This window comes from Hippocampus guttulatus, unplaced genomic scaffold (assembly GCF_054856545.1).
Source record: "Hippocampus guttulatus isolate MCC_2025c unplaced genomic scaffold, RoL_Hgut_1.0 HiC_scaffold_35, whole genome shotgun sequence".
In the NCBI taxonomy this organism is placed as follows: domain Eukaryota; kingdom Metazoa; phylum Chordata; class Actinopteri; order Syngnathiformes; family Syngnathidae; genus Hippocampus; species Hippocampus guttulatus.
The window spans coordinates 87501-97500 of record NW_028233894.1 but is presented as its reverse complement, the minus strand read 5'-3'; positions in this window follow the sequence as shown (position 1 = coordinate 97500).

Below are 10000 nucleotides of genomic sequence, written 5' to 3'. Positions count from 1 at the left end.
AGCCTTTTAGCCTTCTTGACCCCCTAACTCCCCATATCTGGTTTACCTACTACAGCGCCCCTAACGACCAAAATCGGTACTGCATACCCCTGGTACCCCCGCCATTGAAAATGAATGGGGGAATTTTTTTAATTTCTCAATCCGGCCAGGAGGCCTCTTTTTCGGCCACGCTCGGCCGGCGAGCCGGTCCGCTCTTTACCCCTGGTACCCCCAGCCCTACCCCTGGTACCTCCCCCATTGAAAATGAATGGCGACCCCTGGTACCCCCAGCAACACCCCTGGTACCCTCAGCCTTACCCCTGGTACCCTCAGCTCAACCCCTGGTACCCCCAGCCTAACCCCTGGTACCCTCAGCGGCACCCCTGGTACCCTCAGCAACACCCCTGGTACCCCCAGCCAGCTTCGCCCCTGGTACCCTCAGCCTTACCCCTGGTACCCTCAGCCCAACCCCTGGTACCCTCAGCCCAACCCCTGGTACCCCCAGCCAGCTTCGCCCCTGGTACCCTCAGCCTTACCCCTGGTACCCCCAGCCTTACCCCTGGTACCTCCAGCCTAACCCCTGGTACCTCCAGCCTTACCCCTGGTACCTCCAGCCTTACCCCTGGTACCTCCAGCCTTACCCCTGGTACCTCCAGCCGTACCCCTGGTACCCTCAGCCTTACCCCTGGTACCCTCAGCCTTACCCCTGGTACCCTCAGCCTTACCCCTGGTACCCTCAGCCGCACCCCTGGTACCCTCAGCGGCACCCCTGGTACCCTCAGCCTTACCCCTGGTACCCTCAGCCGCACCCCTGGTACCCTCAGCGGCACCCCTGGTACCCTCAGCGGCACCCCTGGTACCCTCAGCCGTACCCCTGGTACCCTCAGCCGAACCCCTGGTACCCTCAGCGGCACCCCTGGTACCCTCAGCGGCACCCCTGGTACCCTCAGCGGCACCCCTGGTACCCTCAGCGGCACCCCTGGTACCCTCAGCCGTACCCCTGGTACCCTCAGCGGCACCCCTGGTACCCTCAGCGTCACCCCTGGTACCCTCAGCTGCACCCCTGGTACCCTCGGCGGCACCCCTGGTACCCTCAGCGGCACCCCTGGTACCTCCGCCATTGAAAATGAATGGGCGGCCTTCCCACCTGCCGTCAGCCGCCCGGAGGGGGAAATAGAAAATATTCGAAAGTGCGGAGCTCCGCCGTCAGAGGCCGGCTTTTCGCCCGGGGTATCCGCCCCGGGGCGCCTCTCGGGCGACCTTCCCAACTGCCGTCGGCCGCCCGGAGGGGGAAATAGAAAATATTCGAAAGTGCGGAGCTCCGCCGTCAGAGGCCGGCTTTTCGCCCGAGGTATCCGCCCCGGGGCGCCTCTCGGGCGGCCTTCCCAACTGCCGTCGGCCGCCCGGAGGGGGAAATAGAAAATATTCGAAAGTGCGGAGCTCCGCCGTCAGAGGCCGGCTTTTCGCCCGAGGTATCCGCCCCGGGCGCCTCTCGGGCGGCCTTCCCAACTGCCGTCGGCCGCCCGGAGGGGGAAATAGAAAATATTCGAAAGTGCGGAGCTCCGCCGTCAGAGGCCGGCTTTTCGCCCGAGGTATCCGCCCCGGGCGCCTCTCGGGCGGCCTTCCCAACTGCCGTCGGCCGCCCGGAGGGGGAAATAGAAAATATTCGAAAGTGCGGAGCTCCGCCGTCAGAGGCCGGCTTTTCGCCCGAGGTATCCGCCCCGGGCGCCTCTCGGGCGGCCTTCCCAACTGCCGTCGGCCGCCCGGAGGGGGAAATAGAAAATATTCGAAAGTGCGGAGCTCCGCCGTCAGAGGCCGGCTTTTCGCCCGAGGTATCCGCCCCGGGCGCCTCTCGGGCGGCCTTCCCAACTGCCGTCGGCCGCCCGGAGGGGGAAATAGAAAATATTCGAAAGTGCGGAGCTCCGCCGTCAGAGGCCGGCTTTTCGCCCGAGGTATCCGCCCCGGGCGCCTCTCGGGCGGCCTTCCCAACTGCCGTCGGCCGCCCGGAGGGGGAAATAGAAAATATTCGAAAGTGCGGAGCTCCGCCGTCAGAGGCCGGCTTTTCGCCCGAGGTATCCGCCCCGGGCGCCTCTCGGGCGGCCTTCCCAACTGCCGTCGGCCGCCCGGAGGGGGAGATAGAAAATATTCGAAAGTGCGGAGCTCCGCCGTCAGAGGCCGGCTTTTCGCCCGAGGTATCCGCCCCGGGCGCCTCTCGGGCGGCCTTCCCAACTGCCGTCGACCGCCCGGAGGGGGAAATAGAAAATATTCGAAAGTGCGGAGCTCCGCCGTCAGAGGCCGGCTTTTCGCCCGAGGTATCCGCCCCGGGCGCCTCTCGGGCGGCCTTCCCAACTGCCGTCGACCGCCCGGAGGGGGAGATAGAAAATATTCGAAAGTGCGGAGCTCCGCCGTCAGAGGCCGGCTCCACGCTTCATTCATCCGACCGAGACGCCTCTCCGCCGGCCACACTCGGCTGCGGGGCCGGCCCGCTCTCCGCCATTGAAAATGAATGGGGGGCATTTTCTCATGCTTTCAATCCGCCTAAGAGGCATCTTTCCCGGCCAACTTTGTGCCCCTGGTACCTCCAGCATCGAGAAAGCATGGTGACTCGTCCGACACATGCCCCCCTATATACGTTTCGGAAAGTATTTTGGTGAACGGTCACTTTCTAAGCCTTTCGCCTTCTTGACCCCCTAACTCCGCATATGTGGTTTACCTACTACAGCGCCCCTAACGACCAAAATCGGTACTGCTACCCCTGGTACCCCCGCCATTGAAAATGAATGGGGGAATTTTTTTAATCCCCCAGGCCGGCCAGGAGGCCCCTTTCCCGGCCAAACTCGCACGCTGGGCCGGCCCGCTCTTTACCCCTGGTACCCCCGCCATTGAAAATGAATGGGGGAATTTTTTTCAATCTCCCAGGCCGGCCAGGAGGGCTCTTTCCCGGCCACACTCGCACGCCGGGCCGGCCCGCTCTTTACCCCTGGTACCCCCAGCTCTACCCCTGGTACCCCCGCCATTGAAAATGAATGGGGGAATTTTTTCAATCTCCCAATCCGACCAAGAGGCCTCTTTTCCGGCCAAACTCGCACGCCGGGCCGGCCCGCTCTTTACCCCTGGTACCCCCAGCTCTACCCCTGGTACCCCCGCCATTGAAAATGAATGGGGGAATTTTTTCAATCTCCCAATCCGACCAAGAGGCCTCTTTTCCGGCCAAACTCGCACGCCGGGCCGGCCCGCTCTTTACCCCTGGTACCCCCAGCTCTACCCCTGGTACCCCCGCCATTGAAAATGAATGGGGGAATTTTTTCAATCTCCCAATCCGACCAAGAGGCCTCTTTTCCGGCCAAACTCGCACGCCGGGCCGGCCCGCTCTTTACCCCTGGTACCCCCAGCTCTACCCCTGGTACCCCCGCCATTGAAAATGAATGGGGGAATTTTTTCAATCTCCCACGCCGGCCAAGAGGCCTTTTTCCCGGGCACGCACGCTCGCCGGGCCGGCCCGCTATTATTAAACTCTCACGCCTGCAAGGAGGCCTTTTTCCCGGGCACGCACGCTCGCCGGGCCGGCCCGCTATTATTAAACTCTCACGCCTGCAAGGAGGCCTTTTTCCCGGGCACGCACGCTCGCCGGGCCGGCCCGCTATTATTAAACTCTCACGCCTGCAAGGAGGCCTTTTTCCCGGGCACGCACGCTCGCCGGGCCGGCCCGCTATTATTAAACTCTCACGCCTGCAAGGAGGCCTTTTTCCCGGGCACGCACGCTCGCCGGGCCGGCCCGCTATTATTAAACTCTCACGCCGGCCAAGAGGCCCTTTTCCCGGGCACGCACGCTCGATGAGCCGGCCCGCTATTATTAAACTCTCACGCCGGCCAAGAGGCCCTTTTCCCGGGCACGCACGCTCGATGAGCCGGCCCGCTATTATTAAACTCTCACGCCGGCCAAGAGGCCTTTTTCCCGGCCACGCACGCTCGCGGAGCCGGCCCGCTATTATTAAACTCTCACGCCTGCAAGGAGGCCTTTTTCCCGGGCACGCACGCTCGCCGGGCCGGCCCGCTATTATTAAACTCTCACGCCTGCAAGGAGGCCTTTTTCCCGGGCACGCACGCTCGCCGGGCCGGCCCGCTATTATTAAACTCTCACGCCTGCAAGGAGGCCTTTTTCCCGGGCACGCACGCTCGCCGGGCCGGCCCGCTATTATTAAACTCTCACGCCGGCCAAGAGGCCCTTTTCCCGGGCACGCACGCTCGATGAGCCGGCCCGCTATTATTAAACTCTCACGCCGGCCAAGAGGCCCTTTTCCCGGGCACGCACGCTCGATGAGCCGGCCCGCTATTATTAAACTCTCACGCCGGCCAAGAGGCCTTTTTCCCGGCCACGCACGCTCGCGGAGCCGGCCCGCTATTATTAAACTCTCACGCCTGCAAGGAGGCCTTTTTCCCGGGCACGCACGCTCGCCGGGCCGGCCCGCTATTATTAAACTCTCACGCCGGCCAAGAGGCCCTTTTCCCGGGCACGCACGCTCGATGAGCCGGCCCGCTATTATTAAACTCTCACGCCGGCCAAGAGGCCCTTTTCCCGGGCACGCACGCTCGCCGAGCCGGCCCGCTATTATTAAACTCTCACGCCGGCCAAGAGGCCTTTTTCCCGGCCACGCACGCTCGCGGAGCCGGCCCGCTATTATTAAACTCTCACGCCTGCAAGGAGGCCTTTTTCCCGGGCACGCACGCTCGCCGGGCCGGCCCGCTATTATTAAACTCTCACGCCGGCCAAGAGGCCCTTTTCCCGGGCACGCACGCTCGATGAGCCGGCCCGCTATTATTAAACTCTCACGCCGGCCAAGAGGCCCTTTTCCCGGGCACGCACGCTCGCCGAGCCGGCCCGCTATTATTAAACTCTCACGCCTGCAAGGAGGCCTTTTTCCCGGGCACGCACGCTCGCTGAGCCGGCCCGCTATTATTAAACTCTCACGCCGGCCAAGAGGCCCTTTTCCCGGGCACGCACGCTCGCCGAGCCGGCCCGCTATTATTAAACTCTCACGCCGGCCAAGAGGCCTTTTTCCCGGGCACGCACGCTCGCCGAGCCGGCCCGCTATTATTAAACTCTCACGCCGGCCAGGAGGCATTTTTCCCGGGCACGCACGCTCGCCGTGCAGGCCCGCCATTTGCCTACCACACCGCCGTCTGGCGGACACCAAGCGGTACCGCCGACCCCTCCCGTTGAAAATGAATGGGGGATTTTTTTTCAATCCCCCAAGCCGGCCAAGAGGCCTTTTTCCCGGGCACGCACGCTCGATGAGCCGGCCCGCTATTATTAAACTCTTACGCCTGCAAGGAGGCCTTTTTCCCGGGCACGCACGCTTGCCGAGCCGGCCCGCTATTATTAAACTCTCACGCCTGCAAGGAGGCCTTTTTCCCGGGCACGCACGCTCGCCGGGCCGGCCCGCTATTATTAAACTCTCACGCCGGCCAGGAGGCATTTTTCCCGGGCACGCACGCTCGCCGTGCAGGCCCGCCATTTGCCTACCACACCGCCGTCTGGCGGACACCAAGCGGTACCGCCGACCCCTCCCGTTGAAAATGAATGGGGGATTTTTTTTTACAATCCCCCAAGCCGGCCAAGAGGCCTTTTTCCCGGGCACGCACGCTCGATGAGCCGGCCCGCTATTATTAAACTCTCACGCCGGCCAAGAGGCCCTTTTCCCGGGCACGCACGCTCGATGAGCCGGCCCGCTATTATTAAACACTCACGCCTGCAAGGAGGCCTTTTTCCCGGGCACGCACGCTCGCCGGGCCGGCCCGCTATTATTAAACTCTCACGCCGGCCAAGAGGCCTTTTTCCCGGGCACGCACGCTCGATGAGCCGGCCCGCTATTATTAAACTCTTACGCCTGCAAGGAGGCCTTTTTCCCGGGCACGCACGCTCGCCGAGCCGGCCCGCTATTATTAAACTCTCACGCCTGCAAGGAGGCCTTTTTCCCGGGCACGCACGCTCGCAGAGCCGGCCCGCTATTATTAAACTCTCACGCCGGCCAGGAGGCCTTTTTCCCGGGCACGCACGCTCGCCGTGCAGGCCCGCCATTTGCCTACCACACCGCCGTCTGGCGGACACCAAGCGGTACCGCCGACCCCTCCCGTTGAAAATGAATGGGGGATTTTTTTTTCAATCCCCCAAGCCGGCCAAGAGGCCTTTTTCCCGGGCACGCACGCTCGATGAGCCGGCCCGCTATTATTAAACGCTCACGCCTGCAAGGAGGCCTTTTTCCCGGGCACGCACGCTCGCCGGGCCGGCCCGCTATTATTAAACTCTCACGCCGGCCAAGAGGCCTTTTTCCCGGGCACGCACGCTCTCCGGGCCGGCCCGCTATTATTAAACTCTCACGCCTGCAAGGAGGCCTTTTTCCCGGGCATGCACGCTCGCGGGGCCGGCCCGCTATTATTAAACTCTCACGCCGGCCAAGAGGCCCTTTTCCCGGGCACGCACGCTCGCCGAGCCGGCCCGCTATTATTAAACTCTCACGCCTGCAAGGAGGCCCTTTTCCCGGGCACGCACGCTCGATGAGCCGGCCCGCTATTATTAAACTCTCACGCCTGCAAGGAGGCCTTTTTCCCGGGCACGCACGCTCGCCGGGCCGGCCCGCTATTATTAAACTCTCACGCCGGCCAAGAGGCCTTTTTCCCGTGCACGCACGCTCGCCGAGCCGGCCCGCTATTATTAAACTCTCACGCCTGCAAGGAGGCCTTTTTCCCGGGCACGCACGCTCGCCGGGCCGGCCCGCTATTATTAAACTCTCACGCCTGCAAGGAGGCCTTTTTCCCGGGCACGCACGCTCGCAGAGCCGGCCCGCTATTATTAAACTCTCACGCCGGCCAGGAGGCCTTTTTCCCGGGCACGCACGCTCGCCGTGCAGGCCCGCCATTTGCCTACCACACCGCCGTCTGGCGGACACCAAGCGGTACCGCCGACCCCTCCCGTTGAAAATGAATGGGGGATTTTTTTTTCAATCCCCCAAGCCGGCCAAGAGGCCTTTTTCCCGGGCACGCACGCTCGATGAGCCGGCCCGCTATTATTAAACTCTCACGCCGGCCAAGAGGCCCTTTTCCCGGGCACGCACGCTCGATGAGCCGGCCCGCTATTATTAAACGCTCACGCCTGCAAGGAGGCCTTTTTCCCGGGCACGCACGCTCGCCGGGCCGGCCCGCTATTATTAAACTCTCACGCCGGCCAAGAGGCCTTTTTCCCGGGCACGCACGCTCTCCGGGCCGGCCCGCTATTATTAAACTCTCACGCCTGCAAGGAGGCCTTTTTCCCGGGCACGCACGCTCGCCGTGCAGGCCCGCCATTTGCCTACCACACCGCCGTCTGGCGGACACCAAGCGGTACCGCCGACCCCTCCCGTTGAAAATGAATGGGGGATTTTTTTTCAATCCCCCAAGCCGGCCAAGAGGCCTTTTTCCCGGGCACGCACGCTCGCCGGGCCGGCCCGCTATTATTAAACGCTCAGGCCGGCCAAGAGGCCCTTTTCCCGGGCACGCACGCTCGCAGAGCCGGTCCGCTATTATTAAACTCTCACGCCTGCAAGGAGGCCCTTTTCCCGGGCACGCACGCTCGATGAGCCGGCCCGCTATTATTAAACGCTCACGCCTGCAAGGAGGCCTTTTTCCCGGGCACGCACGCTCGCCGGGCCGGCCCGCTATTATTAAACTCTCACCCCTGCAAGGAGGCCTTTTTCCCGGGCACGCACGCTCGCGGGGCCGGCCCGCTATTATTAAACTCTCACGCCGGCCAAGAGGCCCTTTTCCCGGGCACGCACGCTCGCCGAGCCGGCCCGCTATTATTAAACTCTCACGCCTGCAAGGAGGCCCTTTTCCCGGGCACGCACGCTCGATGAGCCGGCCCGCTATTATTAAACTCTCACGCCTGCAAGGAGGCCTTTTTCCCGGGCACGCACGCTCGCGGGGCCGGCCCGCTATTATTAAACGCTCAGGCCGGCCAAGAGGCCCTTTTCCCGGGCACGCACGCTCGATGAGCCGGCCCGCTATTATTAAACGCTCAGGCCGGCCAAGAGGCCCTTTTCCCGGGCACGCACGCTCGCAGAGCCGGCCCGCTATTATTAAACTCTCACGCCTGCAAGGAGGCCCTTTTCCCGGGCACGCACGCTCGATGAGCCGGCCCGCTATTATTAAACTCTCACGCCTGCAAGGAGGCCTTTTTCCCGGGCACGCACGCTCGCCGGGCCGGCCCGCTATTATTAAACTCTCACGCCGGCCAAGAGGCCTTTTTCCCGGGCACGCACGCTCGCCGAGCCGGCCCGCTATTATTAAACTCTCACGCCTGCAAGGAGGCCTTTTTCCCGGGCACGCACGCTCGCCGGGCCGGCCCGCTATTATTAAACTCTCACGCCTGCAAGGAGGCCTTTTTCCCGGGCACGCACGCTCGCCGGGCCGGCCCGCTATTATTAAACGCTCACGCCTGCAAGGAGGCCTTTTTCCCGGGCACGCACGCTCGTCGGGCCGGCCCGCTCTTTACCCCTGGTACCCCCAGCTCTACCCCTGGTACCCCCGCCATTGAAAATGAATGGGGGAATTTTTTCAATCTCCCAATCCGACCAAGAGGCCTCTTTTCCGGCCAAACTCGCACGCCGGGCCGGCCCGCTCTTTACCCCTGGTACCCCCAGCTCTACCCCTGGTACCCCCGCCATTGAAAATGAATGGGGGAATTTTTTCAAACTCCCAATACGACCAAGAGGCCCCTTTTCCGGCCAAACTCGCACGCCGGGCCGGCCCGCTCTTTACCCCTGGTACCCCCAGCTCTACCCCTGGTACCCCCGCCATTGAAAATGAATGGGGGAATTTTTTCAAACTCCCAATCCGACCAAGAGGCCCCTTTTCCGGCCACACTCGCCCGCCGGGCCGGCCCGCTCTTTACCCCTGGTACCCCCAGCCTTGCCCCTGGTACCTCCGCCATTGGAAATGAATGGGGGATTTTTTTCAAACTCCCAATCCGACCGAGAGGCCTCTTTCCCGGCCACACTCGCCCGCCGGGCCGGCCCGCTCTTTACCCCTGGTACCCTCAGCGGCACCCCTGGTACCTCCAGCCCTACCCCTGGTACCCTCAGCGGCACCCCTGGTACCCCCAGCGGCACCCCTGGTACCCTCAGCCTTACCCCTGGTACCCCCAGCGGCACCCCTGGTACCCTCAGCCTTACCCCTGGTACCCCCAGCGGCACCCCTGGTACCCTCAGCCTTACCCCTGGTACCCCCAGCGGCACCCCTGGTACCTCCAGCCCTACCCCTGGTACCCTCAGCGGCACCCCTGGTACCCTCAGCGGCACCCCTGGTACCCCCAGCGGCACCCCTGGTACCCTCAGCGGCACCCCTGGTACCCTCAGCCTTACCCCTGGTACCCCCAGCGGCACCCCTGGTACCCTCAGCCTTACCCCTGGTACCCCCAGCCAGCTTCGCCCCTGGTACCCCCAGCCTTGCCCCTGGTACCTCCGCCATTGGAAATGAATGGGGGATTTTTTTCAAACTCCCAATCCGACCGAGTGGCCTCTTTCCCGGCCGCACTCGGCCTCCTCGCCGGCCCCTTCCGGCGCTGCAAACTCCAAGTTTTCAATCCGACCGAGTGGCCTCTTTCCCGGCCGCACTCGGCCTCCTCGCCGGCCCCTTCCGGCTTGCAAACTCCAAGTTTTCAATCCGACCGAGTGGCCTCTTTCCCGGCCGCACTCGGCCTCCTCGCCGGCCCCTTCCGGCGCTGCAAACTCCAAGTTTTCAATCCGACCGAGAGGCCTCCCTCCCGGCCGCACTCGGCCTCCTCGCCGGCCCCTTCCGGCGCTGCAAACTCCAAGTTTTCAATCCGACCGAGAGGCCTCCCTCCCGGCCGCACTCGGCCTCCTCGCCGGCCCTCTCCTTCCGGGCGGGCCGACCCCTGGTACCTCCGCCGCGGAGGAAAAATATGGGGAATTTTCTCATTCTCCCAATCCGGCCGAGGGGCCCCTCCGCCGGCCACGCTTCGCCTCGT